The sequence below is a fragment of the Diabrotica virgifera genome, chromosome 1 (assembly GCF_917563875.1).
Source record: "Diabrotica virgifera virgifera chromosome 1, PGI_DIABVI_V3a".
NCBI lineage: Eukaryota > Metazoa > Arthropoda > Insecta > Coleoptera > Chrysomelidae > Diabrotica > Diabrotica virgifera.
Genome location: NC_065443.1, coordinates 255,292,481 through 255,316,998, shown reverse-complemented (window position 1 = coordinate 255,316,998; position 24,518 = coordinate 255,292,481). Strand labels below are relative to the sequence as shown.

Below are 24,518 nucleotides of genomic sequence, written 5' to 3'. Positions count from 1 at the left end.
GTAAACAAAAGGTTATGGCCCAGTTCACGGATGAAAAATAATAATAAGGTATCAATTAGCAAATATAGGTTATACACTTGTACACGATGGAACAAAGAAAAATGTGTAATATTGAGGCCCTAACAAGTGAGAATTACTTATCATGGAAGTTTCGGATGGAAATAATATTGGCAGAAAATGAAGTATTAGAGTGTGTAAAAGGCGAAACAATCACAACAGGTCTAAGCGAGAACGAGATGAAAAAATTCCAAAAATGCAAACATAAAGCCAAATCAATAATTTTTCAATGTGTTTCCGATGCACAGTTAGAGATATTGCGGGACAAACAACAGGCCTACCATATGTGGAAAAGTTTAGAAGAAAAATATGAGAAAAAGGGGCTACCAGGACAACTGTTCCTAAAAAGAAAGTTGCTGTCCATGAAATTGAAAGAAGGTGAGTCATTAGAACGATTTATTGGTGAATTTGAGGAAGTCCTGAGACAGTTAAAAGCCACTGGGGTAAAAATTGAAGATCAAGATATAATATGTAATTTGCTGTTAACTTTGCCAAAATCCTATGAAACTGTGGTAACAGTTATCGAAAATTTGTCGCCTGGTGTACTATCATATGAAGAGGTAAAGAAAAGGTTATTGAGTGAAGAAGAAAAGAGGTGCCTGGGTACAAGTGCAAGTCGAGTAGTTGGTGCTGAACAAGTTGCTTTCAATGTTGACACATCTTGTTATGGGTGTGGAAAGAGAGGCCATTATAAAAGAGACTGTCGAGCAAGAGTATCCACAAGTTATCCAAGAGGGTCTGGCAGATTTACAAATTTTCAGAGTCAAAGAGGTTTTCAGGATGATCTTAGAGGAAATGGGTCAAATAGAGGTAACAATTACAGATCAAATTTTCAGAGTCAAAGAGGTTTTCAGAATGATTTTAGAGGAAATTGGTCAAATAGAGGTAACAGTTATAAAGGTTCGAGAAACTTACATCACAACAGAGGAATGCATAGAAGCAACTTCACCCAACAGCAGGACGGGTCACATGAGATTGATGATATAACTGATGAAGTGTCTAAGGTATGTTTTATAACTGAAATAGGTAAAAATGTAGTTAATAGTGAAACAGTGAACAACTTAGAATTTGTTATTGATTCAGGATGTACTGATCACTTACTAAATGATAAAAGTATATTTACAGATTTGGTAATTTTGGATAAACCTATAGATATAGCATTAGCAAAAAATGGTAACTATTTACCTGCAATTGGTATTGGAAGTATTAATGTTTTTAGCAATGTATGTGGTCGACAAGTAGAATGTAAAATTGAAAATGCTTTTTATGTACCAGAGTTACGAAAAAATTTACTTTCTGTAAAACGATTAGAAATGTCTCAGATTACTGTAATTTTTGAAAATGGTGTCGTAAAATTAATTAAAAACGGTTGTTTAATAGGATTAGGTAAAAGAGATGGTTTATACAAGATCAATTTTGAAGTAGTTCAACAAAAATGTTACTCTGTCCAAAATGACCAAAATAAAGAATTTATTAGATGGCATGAAAGGTTTTCACATTTAAATTTTAAATCATTAGAAAAATTAATCAAAAGGAATTTAGTCGTTGGAATAAACAAGGACATAAATATTAGCGGAGTAAATTTTTGTGAACCATGTGTACAGGGAAAGTTTTCAAGGTTACCTTTTTCAACCAGGTCAAAAAGTAATAGAATTTTGGAAATAATTCATTCTGACGTCTGCGGCCCAATCAGTCCACAAACAATTGATGGTTGTAAGTATTTTGTCACTTTTATAGATGGTTTTTCAAATTTTACTATGCTTTTTTTAATTAAAAATAAAAGTGAGGTTTTCAGTAAATTTAAGGAATATTTGAGGTTTGTTGAATCAAAATTTAATTCAAAGGTTTCTAAATTAAGGTGTGATAATGGGGGTAAAATGTTGGAACATAGAAATTAACTCTTATTTACTTGAAATTGGATTTATAAGGTCCGAAAATGATTTTTGTTTTTATATTACAAGTAATGATAATTTTGCAACATATCGTTTAATTTATGTAGATGATATAATAATTTGTGGTCCTGATAATGATTTTTTAAACTATATTGTAAAGCAGTTAATGAAAAAGTTTGAATTGAAGGATAAGGGTAAACTTGAATATTTTCTTGGTTTAGAAATAAACTATGATAGAGACAAAGGTATTTTACATATTAGTCAGACAAGATATATTAAACAGATCTTAAGAAAGTTTGGTATGGATTCTTGCAATCCTACTTCTATACCAATAGATCCTGATGGGCTTACAAAAGCTGATGGGCTTACAAAAGGCCTACCCGTAATAAGTTTTTCGATATTTAAGAATTCTCTATGCTTAAAAGGTTTTTAACGAGGGAGGGTGTTGTAGATCGTTAAAAACCTCCTTCCTGTCCTTTTTCTAATAAGAAGAAGAGAACTGACAGATGATAGATGATAGACGTTAGACATTTTAGGTTAAGAGATGAAATTTGTATTTTTGTAGTAATCCAATATAATCCTACGAAATAAATGATAAATATGGAAGCAGCCTCTTTTATTAATTAGACCAGTTGATGATTGAAGTAAACAAAATTTTTGATGTTCTTTTATGTGCTATTAGATTTGAAACTTAGTATTTTGCTAGAAGTTGCCGCTAGAGCATCCCTGCCATTTCGTTTGTTGCAATCCGTGACTCCACGCCGGGGTTTGTCCCAGTCGGGTCAGAGAGAGCAGCATATGTGCCTCCTGATAAAAGACTAATAAGTTTCGAAACCGGTAGAGGTGCTTGCTGCACTCTCTAATTGAACTGGAATAATGATGCGCCTGTAGTTTTGTGTTGCAACGAAATTAAAAATGGTTATTCATTTTTGGTTTACATGTTTACTCTGATAGGAGTACGAAGGGAACCGTTCTCGTTGGAACTTTACCACGTTGAGCAGATGGGACGTAAAATATAAATTGTAAAATTCCCTCATCTTCCTTAGTCTCAGAATCCGTTATTGCTTGCAAATTGTAGAAGCCTCGAAGGTGTTACCAGAGAAGGTTCCCATTGTTTTCAATCTGGTATGATGTAAAATAACATTTTTTGATGTTGTTTTATGTGATATTAAATTGAAAACTGGGTCTTTTTTTTAAATATTATTCAAAAATGAAAAATCTTTATTCTCTCGTGAAACTCTTCATTTTTTTAATGTTCAACGCTGAAAACCTTAAGTGGTTATCTGTCAAATTGTTTTTGTTTTGTTGTTGTGCAACACTTTACTGCAAAAATGACGGCAAATTCAAAACTTTCGTGACTTTAATAAAAGTTTTATAAACTTTAATATTGTTCTTTCCAAACTTTTTTCTGAATGAAATAAAGAAACACAGACTTACTCACAATCATTTAATAATACTTCGACGAGTATTATTAAATGATTCTGAGTAAGTCTGTGTTTCTTTACTTCATTTAAAATGAACTCACATGCAACCCATTCAACTTTTTCTGAATCTTCATTCAATATGGATGTAGAACTTCGGAATAAACTTTGATCATCCTGTATATAATTATAAATAGTTCAAAATCTCAACATGTGGAATCGATCGCAGGTATCCCGAAAAAGCCATTTAAAAAGCTTCGAATTGCCCATCCTACGTATCAGATTACGCATCTCCAGACCTCGCGTAGCAAACAATTCCATCACACCCTGCTCCTTCCTGAAATTCCAGGCCATGCGGCTATTAAACCTAGCACTGTTAGAACTTGGCATTAGGTTACGCCTATGCTCAAACACAGGCCGCATATGCCGATGCGATGATGGAAGATGATGTTGACTGCTTGTTGTCAATATTTGTAGTGACCTCAAGAAACAAGCGAGTAATAATTCAATTATACGATGTACTTAAGTAGAAAATTAAATTTTTCAGTTTTTTTTTTTCATTTTGAATCGTTGAGTTTACCTAAAACTTGAGTTTACTTAAAAATTATACTGCCAATAAATCTAGTGTCCGAAAAAATTAATTTTATAAAAATTTAACCCGATTGCAACGTTGTCTATAAATGTAAATAAATGTTAAGAATAATAGACCTGGATCCCGCGTAAGAAAAAAAAGTTGATTAATAGCAAGCTGAAAATTTGTTAATAGGTTAAGGGTGTCTAGTCGGACAAACATTGATGCACGGGAACACTGAAACAGGGGAAGTTTTAACGGTGGACCATGATAAACGTGTCGTCCTGACAAGTTTATGATTGTGAAAAATAGCAAGTTGTTTTTAAGTTCATTCAATATCCAACGTTATATAATATATGAAAAAATGTTTGTCCGACAAAAAGGTTGGGCATTTTAACGAGTCCGACACGTAGAACATGTCACATCACAGGAACTATGTTGGTGATGAATAGCAGTCTGATTTTTGCCATGAGAGTTTAATGAAAGGTTAAAAAAGCAATTGGAAATTCTGTCGGACAAAATGAATGGGAAATTTTTCTAGTCGGACATTCTAAACATGTAAGATATAGACAAAAATGTTGGTGATAAATAGCAAGCTAATTTTGATTTGTTTATGTACAAATTATATTTTGTAACGCAAAAAGTTATATGTCGGACAAAAAGTTTGGGCAAATCGAAGGAAATAAATAAAAAACATTTTTTCCGAATGACTTAGTCACATATTGATAAAGCTATTTTAGTTGTATATTATTATTTATATTCACATATTTGCATGTGCATATATATATACATGCACACTCCAAAAACAGTGAGGTAAGTATCAATGCATGTATATATTGCAAAACAATTATTTTTTGGGTGGAGTTTGTTCTAGATATTCTCAAAATGACAATAAAAAATGTCAAAGAACATGTGAAAGCAATCTCGTAGGGTTTTCTAATTAGGTGCATCAGAAAGTATGGAAAATTTCCTACAAAAAACGTTGTATACATTTTTTTCCATACTCAAATCTTAACCCTGTAAACGACATTGAAAAATGTGAAGAGTCTAAAACTTCGGTACTTATAAGAATAGACGTAAATATGACACATTATGCTTAGAAGTATGTATTAGAAGGCTGCATTTGTCAGTGTGACACTTTGTGCTATACAATGTAGTATTTGAAAGTACATGATCTCTGAGTTTCTGTTTGCCACGTGTGTTGGAAATTAAAATTTATATTAACTATGGAGTGTTTTTGTGTCTATTTTTGAGTCTCAACAGTTTAAATTTTAAGTCGCCAAATCAAAAGTGAAACCATTCAACGGAACATTTTTGAGTAATTTTCGAACATTTTACAAAGTTAGTAAAATACTTGTATCATCAATTCAATGAGGTTCAGTTGGCAGATAATTGTGAAAGTTCTATTGAATATCATTCTTCGTGCTATAATGCTTTGCTTGATTGAAAAAGGGTACCTAAATAAATTATTACTAAAATTGTATAACGTAATTTTTCTCAACTTTCTACAAATGAAATAATGTAATTAATATGTCACATGGCAAGAAATAATTTGCTGCCAAAATAAATCGATTAGTTTAAATTTGAAGTTACGATTGCAATTTATTATGAATTATTGTCAAAAGTGACAGTTTTTCTTAAATGGAAATGTATTCATAGACATAAGGGTAGACAGGGAATACAGTGCAAAAAGTCGATAGGTGGTCTATCTATCTCTTTTAACCAAGCGATCCCGCGCATGTGGCAGACAAAGATAGCTAGACCACTCAATCCATAATATAATTTGCCTGATCTACTATAAATGTATTACAGTAATGTATCTAAATGATGTTGACATAAATCGAAAGATATCGATTGTAATTGATTGCAGGTACTTTTGACATAGAATAATCACCCCTTATTGAAATTTCAAAAATTATTTTTTTAAATTGTCTGACTACAAAATCTACCCCATATTTTTTTCCGACAACAGTCATTCTTGGTAAGGAATAATTTACTTAATTAAATTTCGTCTTTGTCGGAAAGCTATTTATCACCAGCATTTTTGTCTATATCTTACCTGTTTAGAATGTCCGACTACGAAAACTTCCCATTAATTTTGTCGGACAGAACTTCCAATTGCTTTTTTAACCTTTCATTAAACTCTCATGCAAAAATCAGACTGCTATTCATCACTAACATAATTCCTGTGATGTGACATGTTCTACGTGTCGGACTCGTTAAAATGCCCAACATTTTTGTCGGACAAACATTTTCGCATATATTACATAACGTTGGCTATCGAATAAACTTAAAAAAAACTTGCTATTTTTCACAATCATAAACTTGTCAGGAGGACACGTTTGTCATGCTCCACAATTAAAACTACCCCTATTCCAGTGTTCCCGTGCATCAAAGACATAACTTTGTCCGACTAGACACCGTTAAGCTATTAACAAATTTTCAGCTTGCTATTAATCAACTTTTCTTTCTTACGCGGGATCCAGGTCTATAATGTCGACAAAAATAAAAAAGATTTAACCAAAAATAAATTTAAACGACTTCTTATTCGTCTTCTTCGTGTGCCTCATCCTTTATGGCGATCATCATGGCCCATTTTACTATGTCTGTCGCGGTTCTGAAAGGTTCTAAGTACTGATGTTTTTCCGCTATAAAATATTTTTTACCAGGACGTGCGTCATCTTTCCATATTTCCGCTTTTTTCCTTTCACTTTCCTTTGTACTGCCGTGCTAAGCCCAAAGGCGGGAACTGATTTTTTATCGAAAATGAGATTTTTGTATTTTTAGGTAAAATAGGGTATTTAGTATATATTTATAAAGTCTTTGGAGTTGTAGAAGCATTATAGAGTGGAACCCCGATAAGTCGGCCCCCGATAACCCGGAAGTCCGGCTAACCCGGACCGATTTTCATCAGATAAACATTTTGATTTTCAATATTTTGTATTTTGACAACGACCCGATTTGGGCGTCGAAACGTTAATAAAATTATTTTTCAATTTAATTGTGGCCTATTTCCCATCAAAATAGTTAATTATCAGACAAACCTCTCAACAATCAAAATGTATGTAATTTAATATTTGAGAGATGTGTATGTGTGTAATTTGAACTATACGATAATCGATAGTAAAAATGACTCATAGCACACGCCGCACAAACAACAGACACCTGTCTGTAGTACCTATTCCTTTTTATTTCAAACTGTCTTAGCATTGTTTAGGAAAGACTATTTAAAAAAATTCTTTTATAAACAATGGTCTTTAGTTTTCACTGTTCTTAAATAACATTACATCGTTGTGACTGTATTGTGTCTTGTATTGTTCGCTTCCGTTTGCTTACGTTTGTGTTTGGTGGTTTTTTTTTCAGTAATTTTGATGTGTAGGTACTGTGCATATTTATAAATATATTTCATGTTATTTCAATTCTAACGGAGTTTATCTGTAAGTATACCCTATTTTATTAATTTTTACCATAATCTCCGGCTATCTCGGATTTTCGATAACCCGGATCGGCCGCGGTCCCGATTAATCCGAGTTATCGAGGTTCCACTGTATTTTAAATAAAATTTCAATTTTGTTAGCGGTATCTACACTTTTCAGTTAAATACTAAGCCATTTGACGGCAAATGTTAAATACTATGGCGTTTTGACGGTATCTGCTACAGTTGCCATCCATATACCTTAGCATATTGCACTTACCGCTAATCTACTTTCAAGAATGCTACGCCTACATTTGGAGACCGCCAAATCGCCTTAGATTACAAAGTAAATTCGGCCTAACTTTACAAGGTTAAATTATTGTGTTAGTTAAAAGAGTTGTGTTAGTTAAAGAAATAATTAGCGAGGATGGTAAGAAATTTTCGAGTTTATTATATCTATTGAAATGTATTTTCATTTTTGTTTATAATATTTCAAGAATTAACCAAATTATTAACCCCCTCCGTGGCTCAGTGGTAAGAGCGCCTGCCTTTGGATCAAAAAAATCCGAAAGGTTGTGGGTTCGAATCCCACCAGGGTCAGAAATTTTTCATTTATTATAAATTAATAAATGAATATAGTTTCTGTCCTTGCGGGATCGGTACTCACCGGAGGGTCCGCAGACGTTCGGGTACAATTAGCGCCTCTTTGCAAAGACAGTGACGTCGACTTTGCAAAGTAACAAGACACTTACTCAACATACACACTACACATGACACTAATACTCATGTTGTGACTGGCTGAATGACATAAAGTCTATGCCATAAAAAAAAACCAAATTATGTTGTCCTAAACAATATGAATCTGCGCCAAGTAGATGATTTTTTATATCTTGAATTAGGCGGTAAGAGATTTTCATATTTAAAAAATATGTCTTTTTTTTAATTAGGTTTTAAAAACTTAATAATATATCCACACCCTGTCCACAAACATTTTTAGAAAAAGAGACTTAAAATAGGTATTATGGTTTTTTTATAAAATCAAGTAGAGTCGAGTAAGAGTTGTGAAACACGAGGTGAAATCACTGAAGACAATATTGTAGAAAGAGAAAAATTTATTGTAAAGCAATTACAAGAGGTGAAAAAAAAACTATGTTCAGCCTATACAGGCGCAAGGTTTGTTTCATACTTAAAGTTTTCTGTATGTTTAAACCCTTTGTTGGTCGTACATGGGATTAGAATTAGCAGTCCCATTGATTGCATTTTTTTTTTTGTTTAAATACAAGCTAATATCATTGTTTAACTAGATAATGTCTAGTAGTCTAGTTATACAATGCTATTATAGATACGGGATTGTAGATTTAGGATATTTTTATTTAATCTTTTGAGAATTCTTTACCTAAGTTTTATACAAAAATGCTGGCTTTATTCCTTTATAACTTTTTTAAGAATGCGTCAGGGACCTGGATAATAATCCAAAAATTTGTTTGCATATTTTAAAAATCTTATATATCCCATAATTAGGTATTTTTCGGTCTAAAAGACAATGGTCATCATATTTTATTTAATCATAACATATAAGTAGTTTGTACAATACAACTAATAAAATGTTAAAATTTGCCCTAATTACTGTAAATTATGGTATTTTCCCAAATATAATATTGTGAAATACCCAATAATATAACAATACATAATAATATTAGGGCAGGTGTCGGCGATCATAAAAATCTTGAAGCTCTATAATAACTCAGGCCTGTCGTAAAATAGCAAACCTTTGGCGCTAAGAAACAAAATAAAAATAGCTGAGAAAGTCAAAAGTATGGTTTACAATCACATTCACAGTTGAAGAATTCTTTAAAACGCTTCAGCAGATGTTTAAACATTTATAACAATCTGAACGAATTCTGTTTAATATAAGGACAGTTCTGTCCAAATTATTAGAAGCACTATAAAAGATTTTATAAAAAATGTTAATTATGAGGTAATACCATTGTATTGTAATACTAAATAGGTTTTGTATATGTACCAGACACAAATTATGTTGTTTGGTGGTCTATTACATTGTCTATATTAAATCACAAATAGAATTTTAATATTAATGAACCAATATGTATTTATTGATTCTTGAAAGAAACAGATATAACTACAACTAAATATTGTCAATTTGTTGTTGTCATATTGTAGCTCAACAAAATAATAACATTTAATAGTACTTTAATTCTTTCAATTTAATACACTGTAATACACAGGAAAGCTTTTTATTTCATATCATTCACAACTGTAAACCACATACCGCTAATAGGCTTAGTTTTATAGTAAGTTTTGATAAAACGTTTTAGCGGTATCTACCTCTTTTTATATAAAACTTTGTTTTGAAATATAATTAATGGTTCCCTTAATAAACTGGGGCATATATCCATGCATAAAAACTATTAGCTAGTCCATAAATCCCTTACGGGCCAAAATTTTAGCACTCAATTTTGAAATCGATTTTGCCACCATTTTGTGAAATGTTAGTTACCGCCTTTGGGCCTAGCACGGCAGTGTATAACTAATAGTATCAACTCATATTTTTCATTTCTTAACTCATTTTATTTTCGTTCATTCATGTAGTGTTTTCTTTGTTTTTTTTTTCATCTCTTAATATTTGCTTTGTTACGTGTTGTGTCCATGATATTTTCCAATTATTGTGGTGTTATTCTTAGTAAACTCAAAGCTGGAAGTCTTGTTTCGGCTGCGTCCGTAATTGTCCAGGATTTAACTCCATTTAAAAGAATTATACAGTAAGCGCCAACCTACTATACTAGCTACATAGGAACATTGAGCTATTACAGTCCTGGACCCTTCATTTGTTGCAATGTGTTTATTTTTATGTATAGTGACGTTTAAAACGTCAGAAAATATATAGAAACTGAAAATTAACATAGAAAGTTGACAAATAATAGATCAGCTGTATTAAATACTACAGCTGATCTAATTTTGTTGTTTATAGTTGTCATTGTAGTAAGGAAGCATCATAATAGGAAGAAAGAAGTAAGCCTGAAAACAAAAATGAAAGTATTTCAAACCGTATACGAGCCGGTGCTACTCTACGGTAGTGAAACGTGGACAGTGAACGACAACATCCGTAGTAAAATTCAAGCATGCGAAATGCGATATTTACGTGCGGTATCCGGGGTGACCAGACGTGATCGTATAAGAAATGAAGACATACGTGAAAGGTGCGGTATTGGAAGGACCTTAGACAGACTTGAAACGAAACAGTTATCGTGGTTCGGACATATGGCGAGAATAAGTGAAGGTAGAACTGTAAAGAGGGTATGGAAAGCGGCATCTGACAACAAACGACGAAGAGGCAGGCCAGCAATAACGTGGAATGCAAATATTGGAAAGGCTTGCGGAAAAAGAAATATTGGGTGGAGAGAAGCAGAAAGACTAGCTACCGACCGAAAGGCATGGAGACGTCTCATTTCTCCACTTACCTCGACACCGTAAGGTACAAGAAGACGGCTTAAGTAAGTATATAAGTAAGTAAGTTGTCATTGTATTAAAGTTGTAAAAGTTTTAAAGTATTGTAATATTCGTGGTGTTTGAATAAAGTTATTTTAAAGCAGAGTAATAATACTATTAAAACTAATGTATTTTTATATTGAAAAACAATTATTTTGAATAGTTTCTTGACAGTAACAGGACAGGGATAAAAGTCACATCTGAGAACGGAGCGGATTAGCCCATAAACATAGCAATTGGGTACCTAATACCCATGTAATGTGTCTAGTACGGTGGCTCTTACTGTATAGTTCTAATTAACATTCCCAGCTTTTCATTGCAAAATACATTTTTTTATTTTATTTAAATAGTCCAGGAACCGAAAGATTTCACCTCGCAATTTTTACAGAATGGATCGATTTTCTTGATTATTTCATTCATAAGAGATTCTGACCAGTAGAAAGCTACAGAAATAAAAATTAAACTGATTATTTTTTTATGATTTTAACTTCTAATCGTATTGTAAGATATTTGATCACGTGTTTAATTCTGTCCAATCAGCTTAAAATTATACTGAGAATTATCTACTGTAGAAAATTACCGATAGAATTTTTTTAAGTAGATTGTTTCTGTTTAATGGCAACCAGTTTCCTAGTTTTGACAACTGTCACATTTAAGAAAATATTATCCATAATATATATATTAAAAAATAATCTTACGAATATCACACGAGAGTAAGAATAAATAAGAAAATAATGCTTCATTTTTACTCAAATGTGTTGTCATTGGGCAATAGCCACTCGAGCCCTGCGGGCTCTCGTGTCTATTGCCAGACAACAAATTTTCGAAAAACTGTCGCATTATTTTCAATTTATTCTCACTCTCTTTTGATATTATACCCGATAATTTTTGATAATTTCCCGTCATCAAGTATATTACGTCAGATGCCCTTCGTTGCTATGATAAAATACATTCAGTGTTATTAATGACAATTAATGTTTTAAAAATTATAAAAGTGATGACTTTCAACCGTAAAATATTTTTTCTACAACCGTGTTAAAAATGCAATTTTTAGCACTCCATACAAGAGTTAAAAATGCTACTTTAAGGCACTAGTGCTTTAAAATATTTTTAAGGCACTGCAGTTCGTATTGACCGTATAGACAATTATGATGTAATGTCAAAAAAATATAAAAATGGAATGTCAGTCAAGTTCAAGTAAAAGTTTTTGTAGATATTGTCCTGTTTTTGCGTTTGTAGAAAAAATATTGTATGATATGCGTGTTAAAAAGTACATTTTTAAGGTACTCATGTGAATTGCAGAACTAGCTATCGCTCATTCTGCAAAATTTCACATGCGTGCCTTAAACGTGTACTTTTAACACTTATAACATAAAACAACTGTGTGTTTAATTGTACTAATTTGTACTTACATAAATAAATTACAATTAAATTTTGGTTTGGAACAGTTTTATTCATGAAATAATCGCAACAAATTGCACTCGATCTCTAAAATTAATATAGAATTTTAGAGCTCTTGTGCAATTACTAGTGAAAATTTGACAATAAGCGGATATCCCAAGGATCAAAATCTATAAATCAAAAATGAATAACCATTTTCAATTTCGGTGCAACACGAAACTACAGCCGCATCATTATTCCAGTTCAATCAGAGAGCAAGCACCTCTTTTTTTAAATCTATATAATTCCAAAAGGCGCCTTTGCTATGGAGGTGGTTGCCACCACATCTCGGGGGTGGAAATTGTTATTATATTTTAACCTCAAAAATTGGTAAAAAGAATAATTCTAAGCAAAAAATGTTCTGTACATTTTTTTGATAAAATAAAGAGTTATACTTTAAGTTTAAGAGTTATACTTATTATAAGTTAGCCCATGTTCGCCAAATGCTAAATTTCGTAATTTCAAAGTTAAAAGACGGAAAAAATATGCATTTTGAGGATAACTGATAAAATTAATTTAATAGTTATTTATGATATAAGTGTTAAAAGTAAACGTTTAAGGCACGCATGTGAAAGTTTGCAGAATCAGCGACAGCGAGTTCTGCAATTCACATGAGTGCCTTAAAAATGTACTTTTTAACACGCATATCATTCAATATTTTTTCTACAGACGTAATTACAGGACAATATCTACAAAAACTTTTACTTGAACTTGACTGACATTCCATTTTTATATTTTTTTGGCATTACATCAAAATTGCCTATACGGTCAATACGAACTGCAGTGCCTTAAAAATATTTTAAAGCACTAACTAGTGCCTTAAAGTAGAATTTTTAACGCTCGTATGGAGTGCTAAAAATTACATTTTTAACACGGTTGTAGAAAAAGTATTTAAAAAGGTCTATCTTAAAAAATAAAAAAAGTCTCTAACTCAAAAATTGAGTGACTTAGTATGAAAAGAAAGGCAGTCCCTATTTTGTTGAGCGAAAAAGTAAACGTAAACAGCTCCTAATTACCACCCTAATTAAAATTACTAATTGATACTGTTCAGTCTTTTTTGCATATGTATTATTAATAGATTGTCGAAGTTTGACCGGCTTAGAATGATTAGTTTAAAAAAAAAGGAATCAAAAGCGAATAACAAATTATTGTAGTTTGGTAAAAATGCATTTTTCTTCATAATAGAAAGATTAGAATCAGAGATACGAAAAAATCTTTGGATGTGAAATTGTTTGTTTTTTAATTCCGAAGAGAATTTGGTTTGTGGAAATTTTTGTACGGCCAAAATTGAGTGAGATATTTACAATTAAAGCTTGTACTAACATGCAAAAATTAACTTTACCAACCCTTTCAAAGTCGCCCCTTTTTGAGACTGAGGGTTCGAAAAGGATTTGATATTAATAGCCTTATATACACTGTAAAAACCTATGAAATACTTTTTCAATAAACTTTCTGAGGTAAAAAATGAAAAAGTTATGGTTAAAACACCAATATATTTTTTTGGAAAAAAAAAGGGAAAAATCCAATTGGAGGCAAAATAATGTAAGTTAGCGGTGTTTTTTGTATTATGTACGTTAGAAACTTATATACACGCTTCCTTGGATTAATACTCGACTCATGGAACCTTAAAACACATACGAATACGTAGGTATAATATATACATGTTTGTGAATGTATGAGGTTTCTAGATTCTAGAGGCAGTAGAAGCAAAGTTGTAGCTGATGAAAAATAGGTACATATTCGTCAAATTCCAAATCGAATCCAAAACTCATTAACAGTGTTTTTTTATTTTTAAAGGTAGCTTTATTTTTTTTAGTTTCAGCATCAAAAGTAAACAAATTACTCTCAAAATAAATTTGTTATTGAGGTCAACGAGTACAAGACCAAGTACATGGTGGTTACGAGGAACTCAAGGCCAAGGGTTAGACAAAACCTAACAACTAATGAGTACAACTTTGAAGTTGTCAAAGAATTCAAGTACCTGGGAGCGATCATAACATCTGAAAATCAATATGAAAAGGACATGGCAACCAGGATCATTGCAGGAAATAGGGCATATTACTCAATAATGACCATACTTAAATCAAAAATACTTAAATCAATACCAGTAAAAATAATAGTATATAAGACAATAATTTGTCCCACAATAACCTATGGAAACGAGACTTGAAAGAAAGATACTGCGGACTATCTATGGGCTTTGCGGAGAAGAGACAACAGGAGAGTGGAGAAGAATACACAATGATGAACTCCAGATAGTATATGGAAATGAGAACATAGTACTCTACATTAAAGCAAACCGAATAAGATGGACGGGCCACGTGCTAAAATCGAGTGACGAAAGACTTCTGAACGCCACATTCTGGGAAAAGACCGATGGTAAACGGTGATGAAAGGTCCCAAGAAAGAGATGGAAGGACGCAGTAGCCAGTGATCTACTCAAAATGTGAGTACAGCAATGGGAAATAGCTGCTCAGGACCGACAACAATGGAGGGAAATAGAAAACGCGACAAGAGTTGTAGAACCAAATGATGATGATGATGATGACCCTCTAATTAGCATCTCAATTGAAATTAATCGTTACCGCTTCACAGATTGCTTTACTTGTATTTTCTTTATATCATCTGTAAGAAGTTTTATCGGTTTAAATTACTTATTTTTGAAAAAAAATTGGTTTAAAAAAAATTTAAATTTCGAAGAAAATGTGGTTTCTTCAAAATAACTTAAACATTATCAGTGATAACAAAAAACTCATACAGTAAAAAAATGTAGGTTTTGCTTTTCTGAATATTTTGCATTTTTTGTTTTTCTGTAAGACAAACATTTTGTAAGGTATGGCTGTTCAAAATTCGCAAACACTCGTGATTAGCAACTCGTTCAAGCCCTTTCAACTACAGCTCTTTCAAAAACAAACACCTTGAACGGATGAAACTTACAAATTATATAAACAATACATACATGAGTAAAGCAACTCGTGAAGCGGTAAAGATTAATTTCATTTGGGATACTAATTTTGGGGTGATTTTCACGATTTTTCATTAAAAAAGGGACCATCTTTATTTTAAGCGAAACTTACTTACTTTTGTTGCTAAAAACATTTTTAAAACCGATAAAGCTTTTTTAAACAATTTAAAAAAATTGAAATAAGTTTTTCCCAGAAAGTGCTTCATTTTTTTTGTTATTTCGCGTTGAAATATTCGATTTGGAATTTGACGAATATGAACCTATTTTTCATTAGCTACAACTCTGCTTCCACTAGGTCTAGAGACTTCATACATACACAATTTTTTATTTTTTTTTAATCTATAATCTATATTTTTGCTATGTGTGTACTAAATTTCATGTCAATTCAAGCGGAACTTTAAAATTTAGAAGTTTTGAAATGTTTTACCGTTAGCGAATGGATTATAAATAATTATTGTTAAACCTAACTAACATACAAAAGCTTTATTTTAAAATATTTTTTATTGTTCAAATCCTTTCATGTTAAAACCGTAAATATAATTAATAATTTTAAAATTATTTTTTATGATAAGTAAATAAAACCAATTTCTGCAATTAATCAACTGTGCATAACTCTACTTATACGAGTATACAACAAAACATAACGTGAAAATTGCACAACGTCCTAAACAATTTAAATTTACGTTTTTAGTAATTTATTTATTTAATCATTAAACAATATGCTGTGTCAATTAAACATGTACTTACCTACACATTTGCATTAAAAACACTTTATATTTTATAAAGAGCAAAAAATTTTAATAATTATACCACTGGACTGGACAAGCACAAATACCACACAATACAAGAGCGGGCATGTGCAGATTTCATAATATAATATGTATAGTTGTCAAAATTAACGAACTTATGTAGATTTCATATATTTGATTTTATGTAGATTGCATTTTTAAAAAAATCTGATAACCATAATTTGTTAGAATATATTATATTTAAAAAACAGATAAAAAACAGTACATAGATTTTGGATAATTTTCAGTAAGCAGACGATAATACATACACCGGCAAAATTAAAGGAACACCTTAAGAACGGGACATATTTGATGTCTCGAATCTCCTAAACCAAACTCTGTTGTAGCCTTAAGTTTTATTAACATTTTCTTTTTCGATTCATTTGCTTAGGTTGGATAATAAAAAAGTTAGTTACTTTAACAACTAGTCATGTTATTTATCAATACAGGGTATTTCTAAATAAGTACGACAAACTTTAAGGCGTATTTCTGCATGAAAAAACCATATAACAGTTTACTGTATAAACATATGTCCGCAAATGCTTCGTTTCTGAGATACGGGATGTTGAATTTTTTCTTGCAAACTGACGATTTATTTATTGCTCTAAAACCAGTTGAGATATGCAAATGAAATTTGGTAAGTTTTAAGAGGAAGTTTTTGCGCATTTTTTGACATACAATTAAGAATTTTATATTCACCATTGGCCTGCATACGGGATATATCTAAAATATTTATACCCATATGCACTACCTCTTAAAACCTACCAAATTGTATTTGCATATCTCAACCGGTTTTAGAGCAATAAATAAATCGTCAGTTTGCAAGAAAAAATTCAACATACCGTATCTCGGAAACAAAGCATTTGCAGACATATGTTTATAAAGTAAACTGTTATGGTTTTTTCATGCAGAAATACCCCGCAAGTTTGTCGCACTTATTTAGAAACAGCCTATATTAATGATAAACATGACTAGTTGTTAAAGTAGTTAACTTTTTTATTATCCAACCTTAGCAAATAAATCGAAAAAGAAAATGTTAAGCAAGCCTAAGGCTACAAATGAGTTTTAATTTCGATATTTTATATAGGCTATAATATTCCGCAGGGTGGTCCGAACTTTACACCCGGTATAAAATGACATTTACATGTCTAGCAACAATATTATTATACCGATATTCAAAAATCACTACCGAAAAATCACTCAAATCGGACAACTGGTTCAGGAGATTCGAGACATCAAACATTCCCCATTTTTAAGGCGTTCTTTAATTTTGCCGGTGTGTGTATATCAAATATTTTAAAGTATTTTGTCAAATTTTTTGTCAGCCACTCTGGTCACTAGCTATTCCGAGGGTCGGTTCTAATGTCATATTCGTATTCAGCAACTCCAAAACCTCCCGAGTAATCTGTTTGTATCACTTTAATGCCGAAAACCCCCGGAACTATAAAAGATGACGTGCCTTAGCAGTGACAATGGGCACCAGGTGCTCCAGGGATCGGGTATGATGACGAATTCATCTTCAGCGATATCAAAAACCCCCGAGTAATATGTTTGCACTAATTTAGTGCCGAAAACCCTCGAAAATCCAGATGACGTGCCTTAACAATAACTCTGGGCACCAGGTCCCAGCTAACAATGTTCGTGTATATGACGTCAACAAAACGTCCACATTTTGGGAGAAGTTACGTCGAAAGTTACATCAAATTTTACCTAAAATATACGTATAAAAGTCACAGCGATGTTACGTAACAGTTTTAAGTTATTTCTACGTAACCTTTTTAACGTCACATAAACGTCACTTTCTAGTTGAATTTTCGGTATCACAGGTCTACAGAAAAAAAAATTTGTTTAGCTGCCGTGAATTTTTAGGCTGATTTTTACTATATTAGGGGCGATAAATCGAAATATGGATTTCGTTCTTTTGTATCAGCTCTAGTTTTATGGATATGACAAAATCCGAAATTAGAGTTTTAATATTTGAGATAATGGAAAATCTGCTATTCAAAGGAATGTACATTGTTAATTAAACTTATTCCTCAGTATATATTTGTTGTTCTCACTGTATTAAACCTTATTTATACAAGAAATAATACTTTAATGTCGTTACATTACTATTTTATAAGAAAATAAAACAGCTTGGAGAGTATTTTTAAACTTTTATAATGATACATTTACCACTTGTAAACCCATTCAGCCTCCATCTAATAATGGCTTATAGCCCATGGACCATGCTTCGCCTACATAAGAAGGAAGCTTCTTTGATGGACCACAGATCAGACTTCTTACAAAAGATCAGGCTTTTGTGGGGTCAATGAATGAGGTAGAGAAAAAAGCTCGGCTTCCATTTGTGGATATTATGAAAAATTTTCTGGAAAATAACAAAAGTGGAAACTATGCTGAGCTGGTAAACGGTTTGCTGAATAATTTCCAATAACTTGGATGGAATATGAGCATCAAAATCAACTATCTTCTCAGCCACCTGGACCGTTTCCCTGAAAACTTGGTGACACAAGTGAGGAACAAGGTGAGAGACTTCATCAAGAGATAAAAACCATTTAGGATCGCTACCAAGGAAGATGGGACACCCATATGATGGCAGATTTTTGCTGGGGTTTGAAGAGAGACTGTTTAAATGTTCATTTCAAGAAATCACGCAAGCGAAGCTTGCGATACGTCAAGTAAAGTTTTTTTTTCCATTTTGTTAGTTTTTTTTTTCATAACTAACTGTATATCTGTTTCATTGTACAACGGGTTTTATTGTAGTTAACTGGCTTATTTCACAGACGACATAGTTTTGTTCTCTGACAACCTCAAGGAGATATGTGCAATGCTACATGAACTTCAGTTAGTGTGTGCCAGTGTAGGTCTTAAAATAAACACCTCTAAAACAAAATTCATGACAAACCTATTACCTAGCGGAAATATCAATATTGGAGACAACGAAGTAGAGCTAGTGGAAAAATACATATACTTTGGACACCAAATAAAGAGCACAAGAGACAACCCAACATGCGAACTACGAACAAGAATAAACCTAGCATGGGCAGCCTATGGAAAACTCAAAGACATCTTTAAAAGCGATATACCAATTTCTTTAAAACGTAATACATGTGACCAATGTGTGTTGTCTGTGGTGACTTATGGTGCCGAAACTTTGACATTGATAGCTGCAACTTCTAAAATGCTGCAAATAGCTCAGAGAAAAATGAAAAGGTCAATGCTGAGTATATCGCTTCGTGACCGAGTTGGAAATTAAGACTTAGACTAAGAACATGAGTTACCGATATAATTTCCCGAATTGCCACCCTCAAATGGAACTGGGCCGGGCACGTCGCGTCGCCCGAATCAGTGATGGGAGGTGGACGACGAGACTACTTGATTGGAGGCCGAGATTAGACAAAAGAAGTAGAGGAAAACCCCCTACTCGTTGGACTGACGATCTCAAGAAAATGTCAAGAAATTGGATGCAAACTGTTCAAAATGGAGCACAATGGACAAAAATTAAGAAGGCCTATGTCCAGTAGTGGACGCAAAGGGCTGGATGATGATGAAATGTCTTAAAATATACGTATTTTTTTAATTGTGTGTTTTTATTTCAATTTAGTATATGCATATCAGTATATTCGTATTTTAATGCATAAAAGCTGGCATGACCTACGTTATCTTGAAAACTAGAGCTGATAGCGCAAAACTAAAGCCATATTCGGAATCAGCACCCCAAATATACCTAAAATCAGCTCTAAACACTTTGGCACCAAAAACACTCTAGGCCTGGGTAATATATTTATAAAAAGGAATTAAAATTATTGTCTAAATAAAACCACATACATGATGCTGACACATTTATTAAATATTTGAAATAAACATCTTATTATATATTTTACTTTTATGTGAGAGGAAGATACAAAATTATTAATAGCTACTAGCTACTTTATATAATACATAAACATACCCTTAAAATAATATTTCGTTATTAAAATGTAAACTGCACACTTTCATATAAGGACTAGGCTGTTATCCCATTTTTAGAAGATATTTCCATACATTTCGTTTTTCAACTAAACTGCCATTGAATATAATTCTATCTTGTTTATTCTTTTTAGGGAAAGAATAAAACGATAAATTACTATTAAGCTTTATCCAAGAATCACATTGAGGCACACAACAATAATTATTTGATTTTTTTGCCATAACTCAATTAAAACAAACACATTTTAAGCACGGAAATGTAAGGTTATGTTATTAATGTCTATTTGAAAGGTTCGAAATAAATACGCGATGGCGCTGCAGTCTTAAACGAGTTGCCTTACGTGGCCTTACCTACCAAAAACGACGTTTTAGGGACGAATAAATTCATACGTATTATACCTACCAAAGAGCCACGTTTCAGAAACGAATAAATTCATACCTATAATATACGTATTAAAATTTCGTATCAGTGACGTAGTTTTTTGATAGTTGTTACGTAGGAATACAAAAAAAAAACCTCAATTTAACGTTAAGGTAACGTTATCGTGCTAGCTGGGTGCTTTGGGGGTCGGTTCTAATTGCGTATTCGTGTTCGGTGACCGCAAAAACTCCCCGAATAATAAAATCTGGCCCTTAATATACTGATTTTGACATCTTTATGCACGTAATCCAGTAGGCGAATTCTATAATTTTCGTTATTATCGCGAAAACTAAGCTAAACGATAGCGAAGTTGATTTAGAAGCTGATTTTGAAGCTGAACGTAATGCAAAAAGTATCTAGGTGCTCTATTTCAAAATCGATTTATTTTTTCCTAAATACCCTAGTCTATTTTAAGACTATGCTTTTTCTCATGAGCATCTTTCAGTGCGTCACAGATTTCGATTTCATTCTAACGCATTGAATTGTATGTGACAGAAAAAAAAGCACGTCGGTGATTACATTTCATCGGTGACATTTATAACATTTATTCTAGTTGTCAATAGATGGCGCTATAATCGAAAAAAAATATTTACGAATTATATAATATATCTACGAATATAATCTGTACAATTTATAAGACTATACAAATCAAAGAAAATACCATTTTATAAATGCAATAAACAAAATTGATTTGTGTTTATGCCAAATTGCAAATAAAATGTGACAACTGTCAGATTTAACTAAAATGTCATGTCACTAAAATGTATATTATCACGGACTTACCTTTTTTTCTATCATTTGTGACGCACTGAAAAATGCTCATGAAAAGAAGCATACTTGAAGACTATATTATTAAGTGGAGTAGCTGGAAGTTGTCGAATAAAGTAACTAGTGTAATATTATATACAGTTATACAGTCTGTACAATATAGATAACGTTGCACGTCATTATCTACGTCAGAGATCTAAGTTGACATTGAGTTTAAATCAAATATATCACATAATTATTGCAGAAGTGGATTATACAACAAAACAAATTAATATTCAATGTAAATAAATAAAAACATTACAAATAGAAAACGAGAATTAAGTTATAATTTTACGTTAAGGGGAACGGTGCAAAATCTCGCCTGTCAAAATGTTCAATGTGTTTTAAATGTATTCTTTTTTTTCGGATCCTCAGAAGACTCATAAATATTTTTGAAAAATTTAAACGCGGAATGAAAGATTACGTCATGACGGAGGGCTGAAAGTCTCTTAGAATAAATAAAAAGTTTCTTTTGAATGAAATATTTGCAGTTAATAAGCACACTAAATTTTCTCTTTTATTTTCACTGCTGTAACTTTTTAAAATGAACATTATAGAAGTTTTCAGGGACGTTCGGCCCTCGGTAATCATGAAATATTTCATTCTGCGTTTAGATGTCTCAAAAATTTTTTTTAGTCTTCTCAGGATTCGTAAAAAAATAATACATTTAAAACACATTGAACAGTTTTGAGGGGCGACATGTTGCGCCTATACCCTTAAAGTAATAATAAAAACAATAAATATAATATAACAAATACTAACAGTAAACAATAAAAACAAATCTGAAGTGTTAATACCGCAACTGTCAAATAAGTGTTAACCAATTTATGCCAAAATGTCACCTTAGTTCGATCACAGTTAGAGTGTAATCCGCACTTTTATAAACGCTTTATATTCCACTTATACAAATTAAATAAACAAGCTCTATAAAAACGCTTTATATTCCACTTGTACAAATTAAATGTAACAAGTAATTGTATATTTCTTTAAGTTTACAATAATAGAAATCTACAAATATTATTTCTACGCGTATATAATAAAATATGTCTAGCGGCTGTAATTCCAGTGTACTCGGTTAAAGGATTCTAAAAAGAAACAGACCTATCACTTAAATATTTCGCGTTGGTATTATGTGACGTTACGTGCTATGACGCAGATTACGTGCAACGGTATCTATATTGTACGAACTGTACCTATTTTTTTATATTGTCTTCTACTGAATAACTATTTTATACCCAATTTGTTAAGATTTTCTTCATTTGTTAACTTCCAATTTTGTTTTATTGAAATGTTAGGGATATATATAACATATAAATAGTTAGCACTGATATTTTCCTAGAAAGAAATATCATGTTGTGTTATTATTTTTCTTTCATTTTCTACCAATTCAGTTCAATTCTAATTTACTCCTCATGAACTCTCTGATACGTTACGTCATTCTGTTTTAAATTAGTTTATGTATGTAAGTATATAGTGATGAGCGCGCTAATAACCGGCAAAATAGCGGAAAAGATGGAAAGCATAATACATTGCGAAACAAAAGGAGATGAAACTAGTGGAGGTGGAAATGATCGTTATAAACGTATAAATTAACAGTACATTACATAGTTTCCCACCTTTAGACGTTTGTGACAGGAGTATTTTATATAATACTACTCTCACAGTGACAGTTGTCATACTCCTCTGATACGTCTAAAGGTGGGAAACTATGTAATTAAATGTTCATTTATACGTTTATAACGATCATTTCCATCTCCACTAGTTTCATCTCTTTCTGTTTCGCAATGTATTATGTTTTCCATCTTTTGAGCTGTTTTGCCGGTTATTAGCGCGCTCATCAGTTTATATAATAATAATTTGTTTATTTATTTTATTTGTTCCACGAAAGTATAAATGTCACTTATATAAATGCTAAATATATAATAATTATTTCAGATACTGAGCGAAAACTGTGTGGGTTAAAATAGAAAAAATATACTCGTAAGGAAAACACTAAAATAATTACTTAAGGACATTAAAATTTTTGAATAAGAAGATGAGGTTCAACTGTACAAACAATTTGTGTATGTGTTAAAAGATGTTATCATTAGAAATTGGTATTTATTTAACAGAAAGAAAACTCCTACTTATTAGTATAAAAAGGAAACAAAAAACATAAAAATAATGTCAGTGTAGGTGGCTAAAAAGGGTTCTTATAAATTAGATTTTTAATTTTCGTTGGAAGGCATTGTTGTTTGGCCCCACTTTTGTAGCTATTCACTTGAGGTGAGAAGTTTGAAGACACATTAGTTCAACCGTCTGCTTATGAGTTCGTACCTGCCCAGATATCTGACAAGCTAGGGCATACCAAAAGATGTAATATACAGTGTGTAACAAAAATACAGGTCATAAATTAAATAACATATTTTGGAACTAAAAATAGTTCCATTGAACATAACTTACCTTAGTACAAATGTGCACATAAAAAAAGTTACAGCCCTTCAAAGTTACAAAATAAAAATCGATTTTTGCCAATATATCGAAAACTGTTTGCGGTTTCTTATTGAAAACGGAAATGTGACATTCTTATGATTAGAACATCTTAACAAAAATTATAGTGAAATTTGTGCACCCCATAAAATTTTTTATGGGGTGTACAAATTTTTTAAGGGGTGGTTTTGTTCCCTTAAATCTCCCAAACTTTTGTGTACGTTCCAATTATATTATCATTGTGGCACAATTAGTTAAACACAATGTTTTAAAACTTTTTTGCTTCTTAGTACTTTTTCGAAAAGTTAGTTTTTTTTTGAGATATTATGAATATTTTGTCAAATCCACCACATATTTTTGTACGGTTAAGTACGATTATAGAGACCTGGTAATATGAAAATTTATTTATAAATTACAGTTTGAGGTATATTTTGCACCATATTAAAAAAGAAGCCACATCTCCATAAAAGGTACCTTATCTGAAAAATACTAAGAGGCAAAAAAGGTTTAGAAACACTGTGTTTAACTAATGGTACAGCAATAATAGTTTAACTGGAACGTACACAATCATTTGGTGGGTTTAAAAGCACAAACCCCCCATAAAATTTTTATGTAAACATATTAAGAAAGAAGCCACATCTCGATTAAAACAAACTGATTTATCCAATAAATATTAAGAGGCAAAAATTTTTTTAAAATATTGTGTTTAACTAATGTTACCAAATATTGGTACGCATATAACATTAATTGCTTTAATACGGCAAGCTAAATTTCTAAGAAATGGGAACTACAAAAA

General features: G+C 31.8%; 1 protein-coding gene across 2 annotated transcripts in view; it reads right to left on the bottom strand.

Moving 5' to 3' along the window:
* Positions 1-24,518, bottom strand: part of LOC114329501 (uncharacterized) — a 554,120-nt gene that overhangs the window by 502,085 nt on the left and 27,517 nt on the right. The window lies entirely within an intron of this gene.